The sequence below is a fragment of the Pinus tabuliformis genome, chromosome 9 (genome assembly GCF_031772625.1).
Source record: "Pinus tabuliformis cultivar Carrire ecotype Pingquan chromosome 9, CPIR1, whole genome shotgun sequence".
Lineage (NCBI taxonomy): Eukaryota > Viridiplantae > Streptophyta > Pinopsida > Pinales > Pinaceae > Pinus > Pinus tabuliformis.
In genome coordinates, this window is record NC_142307.1 from 127,140,777 (window position 1) to 127,161,750 (window position 20,974).

The 20,974-nt window shown below is 39.0% G+C and overlaps 1 pseudogene; it reads left to right on the plus strand.

The window, feature by feature from the left end:
- Nucleotides 1-233: 233 nt before the first annotated feature.
- Nucleotides 234-653, plus strand: LOC149147423 (putative histone H2B.1; annotated as a pseudogene).
- The last annotated feature ends 20,321 nt before the right edge of the window (nt 654-20,974 follow it).

Consider the following 20,974-nt stretch of genomic DNA (forward strand, 5'->3'; position numbering starts at 1 on the left):
AAAAAAAAAAAATTGTATTTTAATAAAACTTGTTAAAACCAAACATTAATATTTGATTTTATATTCAAAATATTTATTGATAGTTTATCCAAAAACTCTTCGAAATTAAAAAATAAATAAAGAAATCCATGGTTAACTTATAACGAAACTCTTCCAAATTAAAAAAAAAAAAATCATCCTCATCAGCCTATTCTTTTATGTGGGCTCAGGTTCGAGTCACGATAGTGGCATCAATGGCCCCGAAGGCCGAGAGGAGACCCGTGGCTGGAAAAATGGCCCATGGCGGAGAAATCCGCCTTAAGAGAAAATAAGCCTTCGAATTCGGAGAATAAGCTTTTAAAGGAAGGAAACAAAAAGAGCAAGAAGCACAAGAAAACTGTGGAAACCTACACGATCTATCTCTTCAAGGTTCTGAAGCAGGTCCATCCAGAAATGGGTATTTCCAGCAATGCCATGGGAATCATGAACAGTTTTATCAATGATTTATTTGAGAAATTGGCGAACGAGGCATCCAGACTCTCTCGCCTCAGCAAGAAACCAACTATTATTTCCCGGAGATCCAGACAGCCGTAAGACTCGTTCTTCCAGGGGAGCTGGCCAAGCACGCTGTGTCTGAGGGTACTAAAGCCGTTACAAAATTCACCAGCGCTTAGAGTCCGCTCCTCTTTCGATGATTTCTTTTAAATTGGTGTAGGGTTTTATAACCAGGGGAATCGCATTCTGGTCTGTCTGCATCACAATTTTTGCATTTTCTCATTTTCGGTTCTTTTGAGGATTTCTTTTAAATAGGTGTAGGGCTTTATAACCGGAATCGCATTCTGGTCCGTCTGCATCACAATTTTTTGCAATTTCGGTTCTCTGAAATGGATTCTTATTCTTAGTCTTTTTCTCTTGAATTGCTTTTGAATTGAGTTTTACAAATTCCTTTAAAGATTTGAAGCCGATATGATAAATTTATTTTCTGTTTATCTGAAAAACTTGCAATATCTTTCTTTGATATGCAGAATTGGTACATGTAGCATATGTTGTTCAACCGTGCACATGAAGGCCCGGCTCTGATAGGAGAATATTTTTAGGGTTACAGTGGAGAAGTGGTAAGAGAATTGGTCTGTTGACCGGCATCCATTTTCTCTTTTTAAACCTAAATAGTAATACGAAACCCAATACTCTAGATGCTCAGAAGCTTAGAAGTACATGCATTCAATAAAAGGCTCTCCATGTGACATGGATACAGAGAATGTGGTAGGAATTTGGCAGCAGATAATCTTGTTTGTAATTTGATTGATCCTGTTCAGTTTTCAATTGATATTTTAATTTGATTGTGAGATCCCGAAAACTTCTAAATAATATTTTCAGATGGTTGGAATTAAGTAATTTTGCACGGCGGAAGTTGAAAATTTTGAATTCCTACTGCAAAATGTGAGCATAGCCGGACTATTCGAACTCGGGACGTAGCTTGACCTGTCGCCACGAATAACGACCCGGATGGAGGAGGCCCGAAATTTTGAATAGCTACTGCAAACAACATAATGTTTGGTTCTCCACATAATGTCCATGAAAGTTTTCGCCGCGTAATATATTTAAACTTAAGATTTTTGACTGTTAATATATTTTAAATTTGAGTATAAAGAGGGTATAAACTTTTTCACAATTATTCATAATTGAAATTTGAGTATAAAGAGGGTATAAACTTTTTCACAATTATTCATAATTGTAAAGAGATATTATATATTATTTCGAATATCAAAGTCTTTACCATTAGTTATTACTACATTGAGTTCTTTAAATATAGATTTGCGTTATAAGAATAGAATATTAATTTGAACAAAGTTTTTAAAGGTAAATATTTGAATTCAAAGAGAGTTTATCTTGTGTAGATATAAAGGGAAAATTAAATAGGTAAGGGTATTTAATTTAGTTAATAAATATTTTTTATTTTTATTTTTTTTCAATATATAAGAATTAATATAAATTTATTTTAAGTTTAGATTTTAATCTAAGCATTTCATTTTTTTAGTTTTGTACTTTTAAAAACATGTATATTATAAGAAATTTGATTTCTTTTTGTATTTGATAAATTGAAATTTAAAATAAATCTATATTGGTGTGATTTTGATGATGATGATGATGGTTAACCTCCACTAAGACCAAACTTTGGTCTATCGGACCTAAAGAAACAAATTATTTAGTTTGATTTAAGATTTTATTCCTATGCTCAAAATGTTTGGAAAGAAGTCTTCCGAGCTCACTGTAATTTTGACAACGTAAAAAGCTAGGAAGGTGAGTATTGCAACAAAGATTTTGAAACTGAGATCTAATGTGGTTGTATGTGGGGCACTCTAAGAGGAAGTGATTTTCATCCTCGATGTTCATATTCTCACAGAGATGGTAGAACCATTCCATCGATGGTGTTTTAGGAATTTCCCAACAATCCGTTTCACTATGGAGCTCATGAGAATTCGTTCTAATCTTGGCTATATTAATTTTCTTCTTTGAGCTAGTTAAAAAAGACAGATACTTTTGATCTTCTAGGGTGGGGTTGATGACCTCCTTATAATATCTTAATTTTCTTTTAGCAGCAAAATCTTTGTCACACCACATTTTTTCTTTGAACTTAGAAGTAAAAATATTTTTAATGTTATTAATGTTTTGCAATGCAACATTCTCATCGATCTCCCAATGGTTTAATCAGGCCCTGGTGTCTTTATACCAACCTCGTTTGAGCCTGTTGAGGCCTCGAAAATCGCTGCAACAACATCGGGGATAACCACCCGGTCCGGACCTTAGTACAGCTCCTTTTCCGTTTGAAGTAGTGGCTCTGACTAGGGATAATGGGACCAGTTACCCGAAAATAAATAAACGGGATGGATGGATGATTATAAACTACGCTAGCGATGAGCGAATAACTAAAACTATCAGCAAGAATATAATAACTATGATCTACCCCGGGGACTTATTGAGCTTTTAAAGTGAAGCGCTTGATGATCCGTATCTATAAACGGGCATGTAGATGACTCCATTTGACAGACATGGATGTTATTCTGTTCATGATTGCTATGCCTAAATAGTTAAGCAAAGCGATTAAGGCGATATTACCACACTTTATCATTTATATCATTGTCACATGCATGATTAAAAGAAAAGGCAAATCGTAAAACATCCAATAGTGGAATGAATAAAGATCTGCTGTTACAGCGCATGCATATAATCAACAATAGCAAGAATAATCACATAACAATTCATATAAAAGGAATGAATTCAGACATAGATAGAAATACCATATGAGCTGCTTGACATTCCCAAATATCAATCGCTATTTGTAGTTCTTCCTTCAACGCAAAAACATCCTCAACAACGACAATAGTGCACAATTGCATAAAGAAGCTTCCTTGTTAAATTAAGAACAATTGGCCCAGTTTCATAAAAGAATATTGACTGAAGCACAATAGTGCAAACTTCAGTTTTTTAAGTCTGTTACAAAACTTTACGACCCTTTCCAAAACAACGAAAGGGTCTATAAATACTAAACTAATCTAAGTATCTAATAAACAGAAATCCTACATAATTGGCATCAATAACTTATGATCCTATTTCCCAGAGCGATCTGGCAATCGGCAGTATGATTCATCAGGTAGGCTGCTTGCCTTTAAACCTGAGCTGACTTGTCGCAACCATTGGCTCTACTTCAGGCGGTTTGTGGAGACGCGAACTAAGCTGGGCAGCATAGGTGGCATCCTGAATGTCGGGAATTATACACCCGATTGCATCTGTTAAACACTTAAGGGCGGCTCTCTGTGTGTGCGGCTTAATCAGGAAAAGCCAATATGCATCGAAGGTCAAACTGTTAACCCCAGCGATTAATCTCCCCTTTTCCTCCAAGTCAGGATAACATGTTTGCTCCAACATGTTTTTTGTTGTTATCTTTCCTGGCGTACATTGGGAGATCATATTCGCTAAGTAGAGAGTGTTGTTAACCAGATCAACTAGGTTGCTGGAGGTTGATTTACACCTTGAAGCTGCCCTTTCTGCTTTCATCACCTGAGTGTGCCATTCTGTGAAAAGTATGTCTTTATATGTTTCTGAAATCTTGGGCAAATTTGCTTCTCTCCCTTGATCAGAATCTTGCCAGTCAAGGTATCCACTTATGATCTTTTCGGCCTGGTCTAACTCATTCCTGGCCTTCTCTACCTGCTGATTAATGGATGTAGTTAACTCACACAATGGCTCTGCCTCAGTGAGTTGTTGACAAAGGAGCCTAATTTGTGATATCAATGCATTGTTTATTAGTGATGCTTCCTTTCTGAACTCATCCACCTGTGGAGCGCCCTTGATTATTTCAAGCTGCGATGATAATTGAGCAATTTGCTCATCTTTCGTTTTCATCATTTGCTCATTTGTTGCTCTCAATTGTGCCAATGCCTCCGATAATTCCTTTTGTTTCTGGATTGCATTTTGGTCAATCCTTTGCCTTTCTTCCTGCAATTGCTGGGTTAATTGATCATTCATTTGCTGTTGTGCCAGCAACTGCTCCTCTGCTTGCGCTACCTTCTGCTTTGTCTCGGCCAATTCTGCCTGTAGTGCAAAAATTTCTTGGTCCTTAGTCTTCAGTAGAAGACTTACCTCCGATGCCTTGTCGATTGTTGCTGCAAAATAGGCTCCTGCATACTGTGACAACTTTGTTAGGTCATCGGAGGGGTCCAATTCCTCCTTCCATACTACATTACCCGTGAGTGTTTGCTCTGGAAAGATAGAAGGTTGATCAGTCCTTCGTCTTTTCCTTGATCGCTTTACAACTGCTCTATGCCTCGGGCTGTAGAAGACATCCAGGGGAGGAATATCTTCTACCTGGAGAATGATTTGATCAGAGGGGTCCTTTGGAATTATCTCAACATCCTTAGAAATGGGTGGGCCGTTGGTTCCACTTAGAACCTGAGGTGAAGTGATGTCCTGTGTGTCAGTTGTCTTGGAAGTGTCCCCATCTTTTGAACATTCCAATCCACTGATGATGGAATGAAACTGCTACCATTCCTGGAATAGTTTGGGGTCTATGGTAGTGTCCACATTGACATCGGTGGTGGTCTGTTTCTCCTTTTCGGTTTGGGACTCTTCCCGTTCTTTTTCTTTCTCTTTCTTCAGCTGTTCCTCTTGTTCTTTCTTTTGTTTTTCCTCTTGCTCTTTTCTCTGTTGTTCCTCTTGCTCTTTTCTCTGTTGTTCCTCTTTATCTTTCCTCCTTTTCTCCTCGTGTGCTCTCTTCTTCCGTTCTTCTTTTTCTTTTCTCTGCCTTTCCTCCTGTTCCTTTTTATGATCCTTTGTTACTACCGGAGGTTCTTTTGATTGTTGCCAAACAGACCCGCTTGATGATGTCGTCGGGGTTGTTACTAGTAAATCTAGAGGCAGAGTTTGCAACCTCTGTTATCTAAGCTTATTGAACTCAGTCAGCCCTTCATCATTATATTTCAATCGAGCAAGTTCTTTAGCTTGACCTATTGTTTCGGCTGCAACGAATAGGTCGTCAAACCAATCTTCTTTGTGCTCGAATTTTGTTAATTTGGCCTGTTCTAGCGCATTGTAGGCAACTTTGCTTGGATCATATGGCATGTTTGGGATAGTCGCCAGAGTTAAACATTGAAGCTTTGTGGCTTCCTTTTCTGCATGTTTGAGATCATGCAGAGTATAGACACCACACCTGAAGGGAAAAGAGGGCCACCCCCTCTTCTTTTCTTTATTGAGAGTTTGTGTAACACTCTCAGCCGTAATCTGATAGGCGATTTCTCTTGCTAGCAGCTTATCTGGTATATACAGAGGGAGAACATGTGGGTTGGCTTGGCTGCCGAAAACTCTTATGTAGGTAAATCTCTCCTCCCCAAACCAACTTGCTACCGCTGTTATATCAAAGGAAGCTTGATATGAAATCTTGGGAATGGGTTTGTCAAAAATAGAATAGTGAATAGGCACCATAAAGCCATTGTAGACTTGGTACAGATGGTGCTTGTAAGAGGAATTCCATAGTTTCTGATGGTATATCTGGATGGCCGTGGGATCTTGTGGCGTCCACCTCCAGCCGAGCACGGGGAATTCAGAATTGAAACATAGTGTATCTAAGATATATGCACTGTAATAAAATGGGGGAATTTTCCTTTCTGTGACGATAGTCTGATGTCTAAAGTCACGCATAGCTTGTGCTAATTTGTTAGAAAGGATGGTGGCCCAATCCATAATTATACCGTTTACAGCTGCCTCCATTAGAGGAACCATCTCTATGGTAAAATTAGCAGAGTCATGCAATCCCCATAATCTACACATCATTATCCCCGCATAGCAATAAGGAGAAGCCAAAGAGTCGACTGAGTACTTACCCGAAGATTCGTGCTTGTGTTTGGCTGGATTTTGTCTCCAATCCCGGATGGGTTCGGATTCAACTTCATTTTCATTTGCAAACTTCTCCAGGAATGCTTTATTATATATCTTCTCCGGCTCGGGCAAATGATACATTTGTCTTAGATCATCCGGCCTGAACGATCAGAAGATTCTCCCATCTCTAGTGTTGAAAGTTCTGTCCAAAATTGGGATTTCTTGAATCACCCACCGCACTACATCTGTGTATGGGAGGATTTGCTCCCTAGCCGCTATTCTGTGAAGGAAAGAGTCGGCTAAATCTTTGAGAGTACAATCAGTCTTGCGAGTAGGATCAACAGTAGCTTTTATTACTGTCTTTTCTGGTTGTTTGGCTTCAATCAAATTGTAAGTGCCTTGCCAAGTGACTCTGGTGAGACCCGTACACGTAGTATCAGAAATTAAGCCCTTCTTCTTGTCCACAAGAGCTTGACCTGCTGCTGATGTAGTGGAGGCGCCTGCGGTCTTCTTTGATTTCTTCCCCATCTTGTTTGAGTTTTCTCTTTCGGATGGATTCTGCACAGAGAGACAAATGTGCGTAATACAGAGACAGCAATGAAAACTTGCAAGTGATGAGAACATAAGCATAGGTGCGTAATAAGGGATTAGTCTTTAAAAATGGGCGCGGACACAATCCATGGAAAGATTTTAAGAATTATGATTTCATTAATTGGCCGTTTAAAACCTGTCATCCCTTAAATGCCCATTATATCGTTATTCGGGTGAATGATTCACTCAAGCGTGCAGTGGGCATTTTGGCGGTTGAGTGTAGGTAAATGACTGCTTAACCGATCAAGCTTTAAATATGAATGAATTGCGATATCCCATCACTTAACGGCTTTTTATTGAAAACTGCGCTTTATCGCATCGCGTCGGGGGATGAGGATTATAAAGTGCACATATAGTGTATCGCCGATCGCCGATAGAGATATCGGATCGCATCGGGGGTATGACCTGTGCGCCTTAATGATGTGCATTGGATATTGCCGATTACTGACTGCCGATTGCATCGCATCGGGGGAAAAGCTTTGAGCATATTAAGACTTAAGTAAAGATTACTGCTGATATCCGATCGCCGATTTCACATCGCATCGGGGCTAATGGCATGGGGCGCTTTTAAAATGTGCATGAAGTTTTGCCGATCGCCGATTGCGATATCGTATCGACGGAAATCAATGTGTCGTTTATTTATATTTCTTATGTCATTGCGATATGCGATCTTGTGATCGCTTTATCGCAATGACAAAGATTTGCCTTATTTCTTTAAATGGGTTTTTCAAAAAGGGTTTTATAAAATGAGTTCATTTGATTATCGGACCTCTTTTGAACAATAAAAGTATTGATACCAATTAAACTTTAAAGGGACCCATTTCATACGTTAATATTTATACATAAAAATGATATGAAATGGGGGGTTGTTGTAGAGCACAACAATTGGCGATTCGCTGGAAGAACCAGTTATCTCTGGAAATGATAGAAATACTTAAACTTTTCAAAATAGAGTTTCAATCAAAGGGGAAAATTCTAATATAACTAGATTTCTATGTATTCTGAGAAAAATGAAACTATTTTGTTGACTTCCTCTTTTTTTAAGAAAATAAATACATTCTAAGTTTAAAATAGGCCTTTATTGGTTTATAATGATAAAATAGTATACCTTTCCAAATCAGCTTTTATAGTAAAATCATCTGTCATAGGTAGAGCCTCTGCTGCCAGCAAACATCTACAGTTTCGACAGGGATACCTTTTAACCATGTGATTGTCCATTGTCCCATTCAATTAAGAGTGTGATTATCAGAATGAATTCAAAATATGTTTTGATATTTTGTACTTCATTTCCTTTTCTGTTGTTGATAAGATAAAAGCCATTGTCCTGGTTTGGTGGCCACCTTTTGACAATGCCATTCACTGGTAGTAGTCTAACTGAACAAGCTGGCTCGTGATGAGACCCCTTGTCTTGTAATTTCAAGCCATTACCCTGTTTTGGTTTGCAGTATTGGTAATGTCAGATAAACTATTTCCCTATGAACATGGTAAGCAGGCTTGTAATAAGACCTCTTATCTTTAATATCTTATATTTTAGAATTACACTCTGAAAAATCATAAACTTTAGTGAATGGGATGGACAATCTTCTCCTTAAGAGTAAATGGACGACAGGGTAAGAGTTGAAGATGCTGAAATTGGATTGACTTCTATCTTGATATTGATAACCTTTCGAGACCAATTTGAAAACAGAAAATGATTTACAATACTTCTATGCTTTTGAGAGGAGTTGACAAAACTTGAACTGTGGTTTCAGAATACAATGATATCTAATTTCCTAGAAATTATCCTTTTTGGTTAAAAGTTCTATTATTTAAAAGCAAATGTTCATACTGGTTCTGTGGGATAACTTTTTCAAACACAGCAAAAGGTCAATGGGAGATATCTCACAACCTTATTTTCTAAAAATCCTACAAACTATAAAATCCTACTGAAATGAAAGGAGAAGGGGTTACCTCCTCAGTTAAAGAATTTCTTCAAGATAAGGCCATTAACAGGGAGAGAATCTCTCAAACCTGATAAATCTTGCAATATAAAGGTTGAATGGCCTATCTTTTCACAGATCTGAAATGGTCCAAGCCACAACTTCTGGAACTTGGAGTGTTTACCCTTGTCCTCATGGGCTTTGTCCCACTTCAAAACTAAATCACCGACTTGGAATTGTTTTGAACCAGATGAGACTGAATCAAAAGCTGCTTTGATGACTTGCTGATGTTTGGCATGGATAACCTTGGCTTTTTCTCTTTCCTCTTCTAATTTTAGAATTTGGTCCTGTCTAAACTGAATGGAAGAGGAAGGTCTTTCCTCAATAAACTGCACTAGGGCTAAAGAAGGAATAACAATATTTGTGGGTAGTATTACTTCTTTTCCATATACAAGATTAAACGGAGAAGTTCCAATAGAAGCTTTCTGTGTTATCCTATCAGCCCATAATGCAAACACTAAGGATTTGTGCCAATTTCTCTGATTTTGTTCGATAGTTCGCTTAATGATTTTAATCAGATTCTTATTAGTAGACTCCACTAAACCATTACCTTGAGGATAGTAATTAGCAGAATATTTTAACTTAAATCCTCTTTTAATAGCGAAATCAAACATAGCATTGCCTGAAAAGTAAGATGCATTATCAAAAACAAGAGCATTTGGAACACCAAACCTGGTAATAATGAATTGATCTATGAATTCAATGATTTCTTCAGAATTTGCTGTCTTTAAAGGGATTGCCTCAACCCACTTAGTAAAATAATCGGTAGCAGTAAGGATATACTTATGCTGTTTGGAAGATGGTGGAGTAATCTCCCCAATGATGTCCAATCCCCATTGCTCAAATGGTTGTTCAATGTTGACTGGTTGCAGAGGGAAAGCTGGTTTACGTTGTCTTCCACTAGCATTTTGACAATTGAGACATTTCATTACATACTCGTGGGCATCTTTAAACAGAGTAGGCCAATAGTAACCAGCATGAATAATTTTGTGAGCTGTTGTGTCAGCTCTGAAATGTCCTCCTGCTGGTCCATCATGTAACTCCTGCAAAACCTTTTGGGCTTCAGGTTTTTCAAGGCATCTTAACAAGATAGAATCATAATTCTGCCTAAAAAGCACGTCATCAATAATTGTAAAATTCTTCGCTTTTAACCTAATGGCCCTTTTGTTTTTGTAAGACAAATTTGGTGGTGCATAACCATTCTTTAAATAAAATATTAAATCTGCATATTAAGATCCAGAATCAGTAACACTTATCTGATTGATTTCTTGGGTTTGATCTGTATCGCTTGATTCTGGAATGTTTGATGCTCCTGCCAATATCCTGCAAAAACCTTGACCCCTAACAATCTTTGCTGGCCTAATTTCTAAGTCATATTCTTGAAGCGCTGTGACCCAATTTGCCCTTTTTCACCCAACTCTTTTTGGATTAATAGTTGCCTAACTGCTGGGAAAGGAACTATAACTTTTGTGTGGGTTTTCAAAAGGAAGGGTCTATAATGCTTGACTGCTTTAAATACAGCAAAGGCTTGTTTTTCTACATCGGAGTAATTTAATTCAGCACCCTGAAGATTTGAGCTGAAGAACGAAATGGGTGCTTCCAAATTGTGTTCATTTAGTTGCGTGAGCACTGCAGCATAAGACACGTCGGATGCAATGGTATACAATGTGAAATGATTAGAAAAATTTGGAGTATTCAAGGCTGGGGCATTGATTATTGATTGTTTGATTATATCAAAAGCTTGCTTTTCTGTTGATCCCCACTTGAAGACTGAATTCTTCTTGATCATTGTTTGAAGTGGCAAAATAATTTGAGAAAAATCAGGAACAAATCTTTTAACAAAATTGATTTGGCCTAAAAACGACTGCATCGACTTTTTATTGTGTGGGAAAGGGATTTCAGAGATTTCTTTGATCCGATCAGGATCGATATAAATGCCATCTTTGGATACAATAAAACCTAAGAGTTTTCCTTGATCAAGAGCAAAGAAAGACTTTTTAGGGTTAAGAGAAATACTATATCTTTTGCAACGCTGAAAGATTTGATTTAGATCATGCAAATGATTATACCTCTTCTTAGAGAATACAGTAATATCGTCTAAATAGACGACTACTGTTCTATTAATCAACCCTCTAAAAGCTATATCCATAGCTCTCTGGAATGTCGCTCCTGCATTTATAAGTCTGAAAGGCATTTTCTGATACGCATATGTTCCCCATTTTGTTCTGAATGTGGTTTTAAGTTGGTCATCAGGATGAACCAGAACTTGGTTATATCCTGAGAATCCATCAAGAAAGGACATCAATTCAGAGCCTGCTACTGATTGGAGTATTTGCTCCATAGTAGGTAATGGGAAGTTGTCTTTCAAGCTCGCTTTGTTTAAATTTCTGAAATCAATACAAATTCGAATGTCGCCGTTTTTCTTTCTGACTGGCACTATATTAGAGACCCAGTTTGAGTGTCGGACAGGAAAAATAATCTTGGCTTTCAAGAGTTTGTTAAGTTCCGACTTTATCTGGCTCTCTAAATTTGGATGTATTTTTCTTAACTTCTGCTGAATTGGTTTCTGATCAGGAAGCATAGGAATGGTATGCTGGATAATGGATGTATCGTATGTCTTCAAATCATCATACTTCCAAGCAAAGACCTGTTTGTTTTTTCTTAACAGTTTTATGAATGCCTCCTTTTCTTCCAAGGAAAGTCCTAATCCTAAATTAATGTTTTGAGGAGCATGGTCAGTACCTAGATTTATCAATTCAAACCTAAGGGTAGAACTTTGGAGCTTTGCATTAATTACAGGTTTAAACCTATCTTTGATATCATAAAGATCTTCGAGCTTTACCACTGGTTTAGGAATTGAATTTTCCTGAGGTGTTTTTTTCATTTGTAGATCATGGTCATTTTCCTCAATAATTTGATCGTCATAGGACTTCTCAGAAGTTAGAAATTGTAAAATATCTTCATCATGGTTAAATACTCTCCAATTAGTGACATTGTCGGGATTTGAAGGCCTAAAAAGTACTTCTACGGAAAATCTATCAGGGTTGTAGTCTTCAGAAGGTAGAAGCTTGGAAGCTACATTGGCTAGTAGGTCGGCTGCCGAGTTTTGCGACCTAGGAATGGAGGAAATGTTAAATGCTGAAAAGTGTGAGGTAAGATCCTGTACTAGCGATTGATAATGTTTGAGGTGATTTGAAAGACAATGAATTGCATTCCTCACCTGTTTAACAATAATTTCATAATCGCCGAATACTTTTAGATACTGCACTTTAAGGCCGATTGCTTTATATAATCCCTGGACTAAAGCTTCATATTCGGCTGTGTTGTTAGTGCATTCAAATTCTAACCTACAAGACAGCATTGTCTTTTCTCCTTGTGGATTAACCAAAATTCAACCTGCTCCTGAGCCCTCGCTGGACTTAGAGCCGTCAAAATATAAAGACCAAAATAAAGAGGTATTAACAAAAGTATTTACATTTTCCTCAGCATCATTAAAACATCTAGACTTATCAGTTTGTGAAAAAATTTCAATCTGAGATGTAAAATGATTGACTGAAAAAGGAGATGGTTGGGCAACAAAGTTGCCAAAGAATGACTCTGACGAATAATTCCCCAAAATGTTGTTGTTGAACGCTACAGGTTGGTTTTTTTGCTCAAATTCAGTAACTTTGTGGGTCATGTGTTTCTCTCGATCGATCCTTATTTGATTTGGCTTCCCCTTGTAGGGAAGCCACATATGTGACCAATCAGTGGAAATATACCCATGCAATTTTTCGGACCAATCCCTACTCAAAATTAAACCGTAAAATTCAGGTATATCGGCTATTAGGATGTCAATTCTCTGTACAATCCTAGGATCAGTAGACAACCTAATAGTTACGGAATTAATTTCTCCCACAACCTGCACTTTGGTCCTGTCCAACTGTACAATATGAATAGCAGACTTCTGGGGTTCAATGTTCAGTTTAGAGCAAACTGAAGCTGGCATTATGTTAGATGATGCCCCTGAGTCAATTAAACAGTTGTGCAAGTTTTTGTTATAAATCTCATAGGTCAGCAGGAAGGGTGGAGTATGAGAATTCGATCTATCTCCAATTAAAACTGAATCGGTAGCTTCAACCATACCTGGAGGAGGTTGGCCTGAATCATTAACAACTTTTGCACCGGGAAGGGGTGTAGAGGGAACAGCATTCAATTCTTTAAGAAGTAATTTTTGCTGATGCTTTAATTTACTAAGTTCAAACATAGTTATGTTTGCTTTAGTTTTCTTCATGTCATCAACAATGTTATATTCCATTGAATCGGATACCACTAATGTTTTGGATGTTGAAGGAGAATTAGAAGTTGAAGGCTGGTTTTGGGGAACTACTACAGGTGATTTCTTTGGAGGAACTTTTTCCTTTGTTGTGGTAGCACCTGCACTCCTTTTCTTTGAAGTTGCTTGGGCAGGTTCAGAAGTACTTTTACTTCTTGTAGTAACCGGAAAGGATTCTTCTTCATTATCGGTATCAGAGTTGGGGAGTATAAAATCCCACATTCCGTGGCATTCAGCTACTTCTTCTTCATCATCAGTTTGTGAGGTTGTTTCCTCTTCCTCTTCTTCTTGCTCTGAATCTGCGTTAGATATGACATTCGGTGGGTTTGTTTCAGTTTTCTTATAAGTCCTAAATGGTCTTTTGTTTAAGGTTTCGGCCACCTGCTTCTTTATTTCAACCATTTCGTTAGACAAAGTTTTCAGGACCTTTTGCAAACCCTCCATGTCATATGGGTCTTTTGGGGTTTTCTTCTTGGAATCCTCTTTAAATGAGACTTTTTTGGCTTTTCTGTCTTCCAAAGCAGCTTTCTTCTCTAGAGCATTGATGCGCTTTTCCACAGCAAGTGCTTCTCTCATGTTTTCAGCTAAGGTAGGTTTCCCAGCCCTGTCTACAAAAATGGCTATATTGGTAGGTAGGGCGGTAATATACCATTCGCTTCGAATTTGTTCACTTGGTTTGGAAGCTGTAGGGATTTTATTCAGGAGTTTATTAAATCTAGCATTAAATTCCTTTATTGGTTCCCTATGGTCTATTCTCAGATTGGAGAGGTCGTTTATTAAAGTAGCTAAGGACCTATCATCTCCATATTTGGTAAGAAACTGCTCTTGGCAAGTGTTCCAACTGGTAATGGAACCAGAGGGTAAAGAAAAATACCAGGATCCTGCTGATCCTTGCAAGGTGTAAGGGAAGAGTCTTACAACAACATCTTGTTCTGTCACTCCTTTCAAGTTAACTGCTAACATAAAATTATTAATGTGTTCTTCAGCCTGGGTCCCGTCATCTGGGTTAAATTTAGGTAGCCATTTTTCAGGAGCATCTGGTAAAGGATGCAATGGTGCAGGCATGTTGACTGCACCTGGCCTGGTCCATGGATCTGCCATTATAATAGCAACAGTGGTTGATACTACTGTTGGAATTCCAGATGTCTGGGAAGGAACTAATGCTGAGGAGTGAGTGGGTTGGGATGTTGAGGCTTCTAATCCCTGGTGAACAACACTATGTAATGGGGGAGTGGATGGTTGACTTTGCAGAGGGGAAGATGCAATGGAGGATGTGGATGAAAGCTCTCCACTATCAGATCCTTCAGTAATTTTCTTCGCCTTTTTCCTTTTGGGTAAAGGGAACTCGGTGGGTTCAATACCGAGTTTTTCGCTCTGAAGTCTGGTGAGAGGATGAGTTAAATTGAACTGCGAAGTCGCACTGCTTTGTGATACCTCAGATTTCTGTGGTGAAATCGAGAAGCTCTGAAGTTTGTGGATAAGAGACTGGACTTCTGGTGATTCAAGACTTAATTGTTCTGGAGTATGATGGGTTTGAGCAGTGGTAGTTGATTCCCCTTCTTCTTGTTTGGATACCAGCGAACCAGTATGAAAATGAGAAGATTGAGGGGATTTGGAGGGAGAATTACTCTTAGAATGGATTATAGGTTTTGACTTATGTGCCATTCACAGTTGATGGCCCTCCTTCTAGCGCCAAAAATGTTGAGGCCTCGAAAATCGCTGCAACAACATCGGGGATAACCACCCGGTCTGGACCTTAGTACAGCTCCTTTTCCGTTTGAAGTAGTGGCTCCGACTGGGGATAATGGGACCAGTTTCCCAAAAATAGATAAACGAGATGGATGGATGATTATAAACTACGCTAGCGATGAGCGAATAACTAAAACTATCAGCAAGAATATAATAACTATGATCTACCCCGGGGACTTATTGAGCTTTTAAAGTGCAGCGCTTGATGATCCGTATCTATAAACGGGCATGTAGATGACTCCATTTGACAGACATGGATGTTATTCTGTTCATGATTGCTATGCCTAAATAGTTAAGCAAAGCGATTAAGGCGATATTACCACACTTTATCATTTATATCATTGTCACATGCATGATTAAAAGAAAAGGCAAATCGTAAAACATCCAATAGTGGAATGAATAAAGATCTGTTGTTACAGCGCATGCATATAATCAACAATAGCAAGAATAATCACATAACAATTCATATAAAAGGAATGAATTCAGACATAGATAGAAATACCATATGAGCTGCTTGACATTCCCAAATATCAATCGTTATTTGTAGTTCTTCCTTCAACGCAAAAACATCCTCAACAACGACAATAGTGCACAATTGCATAAAGAAGCTTCCTTGTTAAATTAAGAACAATTGGCCCAGTTTCATAAAAGAATATTGACTGAAGCACAATAGTGCAAACTTCAGTTTTTTAAGTCTGTTACAAAACTTTACGACCCTTTCCAAAACAACGAAAGGGTCTATAAATACTAAACTAATCTAAATATCTAATAAACAGAAATCCTACATAATTGGCATCAATAACTTATGATCCTATTTCCCAGAGCGATCTGGCAATCGGCGGTATGATTCATCAGGTAGGCTGCTTGCCTTTAAACCTGAGCTGACTTGTCACAAGCATTGGCTCTACTTCAGGCGGTTTGTGGAGACGCGAACTGAGCTGGGCAGCATAGGTGGCATCCTGAATGTCGGGAATTATACACCCGATTGCATCTGTTAAACACTTAAGGGCGGCTCTCTGTGTGTGCGGCTTAATCAAGAAAAGCCAATATGCATCGAAGGTCAAACTGTTAACCCCAGCGATTAATCTCCCCTTCTCCTCCAAGTCAGGATAACATGTTTGCTCCAACATGTTTGTTGTTGTTATCTTTCCTGGCGTACATTGGGAGATCATATTCACTAAGTAGAGAGTGTTGTTAACCAGATCAACTAGGTTGCTGGAGGTTGATTTACACCTTGAAGCTGCCCTTTCTGCTTTCATCACCTGAGTGTGCCATTCTATGAAAAGTATGTCTTTATATGTTTCTGAAATCTTGGGCAAATTTGCTTCTCTCCCTTGATCAGAATCTTGCCAGTCAAGATATCCACTTATGATCTCTTCGGCCTGGTCTAACTCATTCCTGGCCTTCTCTACCTGCTGATTAATGGATGTAGTTAACTCACACAATGGCTCTGCCTCAGTGAGTTGTTGACAAAGGAGCCTAATTTGTGATATCAATGCATTGTTTATTAGTGATGCTTCCTTTCTGAACTCATCCACGTGTGGAGCGCCCTTGATTATTTCAAGCTGCGATGATAATTGAGCAATTTGCTCATCTTTCGTTTTCATCATTTGCTCATTTGCTACTCTCAATTGTGCCAATGCCTCCGATAATTCCTTTTGTTTCTGGATTGCATTTTGGTCAATCCTTTGCCTTTCTTCCTGCAATTGCTGGGTTAATTGATCATTCATTTGCTGTTGTGCCAACAACTGCTCCTCTGCTTGCGCTGCCTTCTGCTTTGTCTCGGCCAATTCTGCCTGCAGTGCAAAAATTTCTTGGTCCTTAGTCTTCAGTAGAAGACTTACCTCTGATGCCTTCTCGATTGTTGCTGCGGAATAGGCTCCTGCATACTGTGACAACTTTGTTAGGTCATCGGAGGGGTCCAATTCCTCCTTCCATACTACATTACCCGTGACTGTTTGCTCTGGAAAGATAGAAGGTTGATCAGTCCTTCGTCTTTTCCTTGATCTCTTTACAACTGCTCTATGCCTTGGGCTGTAGAAGACATCCAGGGGAGGAATATCTTCTACCTGGAGAATGATTTGATCAGAGGGGTCCTTTGGAATAATCTCAACATCCTTAGAAATGGGTGGGCCGCTGGTTCCACTTAGAACCTGAGGTGAAGTGATGTCTTGTGTGTCATTTGTCTTGGAAGTGTCCCCATCTTTTGAACATTCCAATCCACTGATGATGGAATGAAACTGCTGCCATTCCTGGAATAGTTTGGGGTCTATGGTAGTGTCCACATTGACATCGGTGGTGGTCTGTTTCTCCTTTTCGGTTTGGGACTCTTCCCGTTATTTTTCTTACTCTTTCTTCAGCTGTTCCTCTTGTTCTTTCTTTTGTTTTTCCTCTTGCTCTTTTCTCTGTTGTTCCTCTTTCTCTTTTCTCTGTTGTTCCTCTTTATCTTTCCTCTGTTTCTCCTCGTGTGCTCTCTTCTGTCGTTCTTCTTTTTCTTTTCTCTGCCTTTCCTCCTGTTCCTTTTTATGATCCTTTGTTACTACCGGAGGTTCTTTTGATTGTTGCCGAACAGGCCCGCTTGATGATGTCGCCGGGGTTGTTGCTAGTAAATCTAGAGGCAGAGTTTGCAACCTTTGTTCTCTAAGCTTATTGAACTCAGTCAGCCCTTCATCATTATATTTCAATCGAGCAAGTTCTTTAGCTTGACCTATTGTTTCGGCTGCAATGAATAGGTCGTCAAACCAATCTTCTTTGTGCTCGAATTTTGTTAATTTGGCCTGTTCTAGCGCATTGTAGGCAACTTTGCTTGGAGCATATGGCCTGTTTGGGATAGTCGCCAGAGTTAAAGATTGAAGCTTTGTGGCTTCCTTTTATGCATGTTTGAGATCATGCAGAGTATAGACACCACACCTGAAGGGAAAAGAGGGCCAGCCCCTCTTCTTTTCTTTCTTGAGAGTTTGTGTAACACTCTCAGTCGTAATCTGATAGGCGATTTCTCTTGCTAGCAGCTTATCTGGTATAGACAGAGGGAGAACATGTGGGTTGGCTTGGCTGCCGAAAACTCTTATGTAGGTAAATCTCTCCTCCCCAAACCAACTTGCTACCGCTGTTATATCAAACGAAGCTTGATATGAAATCTTGGGAATGGGTTTGTCAAAAATAGAATAGTGAATAGGCACCATAAAGCCATTGCAGACTTGGTACAGATGGTGCTTGTAAGAGGACTTCCATAGTTTCTGATGGTATATGTGGATGGCCGTGGGATCTTGTGGCGTCCACCTCCAGCTGAGCACGGGGAATTCAGAATTGAAACATAGTGTATCTAAGATATATGCACTGTAATAAAATGGGGGAATTTTCCTTTCTGTGACGATAGTCTGATGTCTAAAGTCACGCACAGCTTGTGCTAATTTGTCAGAAAGGATGGTGGCCCAATCCATAATTATACCGTTTACAGCTGCCTCCATTAGAGGAACCATCTCTATGGTAAAATTAGCAGAGTCATGCAATCCCCATAATCTACACATCATTATCCCCGCATAGCAATAAGGAGAAGCCAGAGAGTCGACTGAGTACTTACCCGAAGATTCGTGCTTGTGTTTGGCTGGATTTTGTCTCCAATCCCGGATGGGTTTGGATTCAACTTCATTTTCATTTGCAAACTTCTCCAGGAATGCTTTATTATATATCTTCTCCGGCTCGGGCAAATGATACATTTGTCTTAGATCATCCGACCTGAACGATCCGAAGATTCTCCCATCTCTAGTGTTGAAAGTTCTGTCCAAAATTGGGATTTCTTGAATCGCCCACCGCACTACATCTGTGTATGGGAGGATTTGCTCCCTAGCCGCTATTCTGTGAAGGAAAGAGTCGGCTAAATCTTTGAGAGTACAATCAGTCTTGCGAGTAGGATCAGCAGTAGCTTCTATTACTGTCTTTTCTAGTTGTTCGGCTTCAATCAAATTGTAAGTGCCTTGCCAAGTGACTCTGGTGAGACCCGTACACGTAGTATCAGAAATTAAGCCCTTCTTCTTGTCCACAAGAGCTTGACCTGCTGCTGATGTAGTGGAGGCGCCTGCGGTCTTCTTTGATTTCTTCCCCATCTTGTTTGAGTTTTCTCTTTCGGATGGATTCTGCACAGAGAGACAAATGTGCGTAATACATAGACAGCAATGAAAACTTGCAAGTGATGAGAACATAAGCATAGGTGCGTAATAAGGGATTAGTCTTTGAAAATGGGCACGGACACAATCCATGGAAAGATTTTAAGAATTATGATTTCATTAATTGGCCGTTTAAAACCTGTCATCCCTTAAATACCCATTATATCGTTATTCGGGTGAATGATTCACTTAAGCGTGCAGTGGGCGTTTTGGCGGTTGAGTGCAGGTAAATGACTGCTTAACCGATCAAGCTTTAAATATGAATGAATTGCGATATCCCATCACTTAACGGCTTTTTATTGAAAACTGCGCTTTATCGCATCGCGTCGGGGGGATGAGGATTATAAAGTGCACATATAGTGTATCGCCGATCGCCGATAGCGATATCGGATCGCATCGGGGGTATGACCTGTGCGCCTTAATGATGTGCATTGGATATTGCCGATTGCCGACTGCCGATTGCATCGCATCGGGGGAAAAGCTTTGAGCATATTAAGACTTAAGTAAAGATTACCGCCGATATCCGATCGCCGATTTCGCATCGCATCGGGCTAATGGCATGGGGTGCTTTTAAAATGTGCATGAAGTTTTTCCGATCGCCGATTGCGATATCGCATGGGCGGAAATCAATGTGTCGTTTATTTATATTTCTTATGTCATTGCGATATGCGATCTTGCGATCGCTTTATCGCAATGACAAAGATTTGCCTTATTTCTTTAAATGGGTTTTTCAAAAAGGGTTTTATAAAATGAGTTCATTTGATTATCGGACCTCTTTTGAACAATAAAAGTATTGATACCAATTAAACTTTAAAGGGACCCATTTCATACGTTAATATTTATACATAAAAATGATATGAAATGGGGGGTTGTTGTAGAGCACAACAGAGCCTTAAGTGGTTTTGGCTGGAATTTAAAGCTAGGTTAGGAAGTCTATAGTCTCCTATGTTATTGAGTTTGTGCTTGTACAACAGAAGCCTAGTCATAGCTAGGCTCTTGATAGGGGAAAGACCCACTTCTAGAAGGAGAATAGGATAGGGTGTGTTACTTTTAATTTTGAATTTATACGTTATAAAACGCTTCTGGATTTGCTCAATGTTTCTCCAGGATTCTCTAGACATGCTACAACCCCAAACCTCACATCCATATAAGATAACTGGAGTGACTAAAGTTTCAAACAGGAACTTATTTCTATCCCACATTACGAGGTTTGTCATTTACAATTATTTTCAAGACCAAAATAAGCTTTCCATCCCCCATTAATCCTATTCTCAATGCTATAGTTCCAGTTGAGCTTGTGATGAATATCAATTCCTAGGTACTTGTAGGAAGACACTTACTCCAAGTTACTATTGGCATACATAAAATTAGCGTAAGTGTCCTTCTTGGATTTGATAATCATAACTTTTTTTTTGTCAGTGTTAACAATCATACCCATGGTAGAGAAGAAATCCTTAAGAAGTATAAGTTGCTTATCCAGATCAGATGGGCACCTTGCGAGAAGAACAATATTGTTAGCGTAGAGAAGAAGGATGATGACTATCCCAGCTAAGATCATGCCAGCACATCCTGCTTCCTCTAAACAACCTTCTAGCTTGTCGATGTAAATGCCAAATAGGGTAGGGGAGAGGGGGAAACCTTGTTTAACTCTGATATTACGCTTAATATATTTCGACCACCCCTCATTTCTCTTTAACTTGGCAATTACATTCTCGTATAACCTTATAGCGGCAACTCTCAACTCAAAACGAACCTTTAGCTCTTATAATCTGTTCCAAAGGTTGTTTCTAGGAACCATATCGAAAGCCTTTCTAAAGTCCACAAAG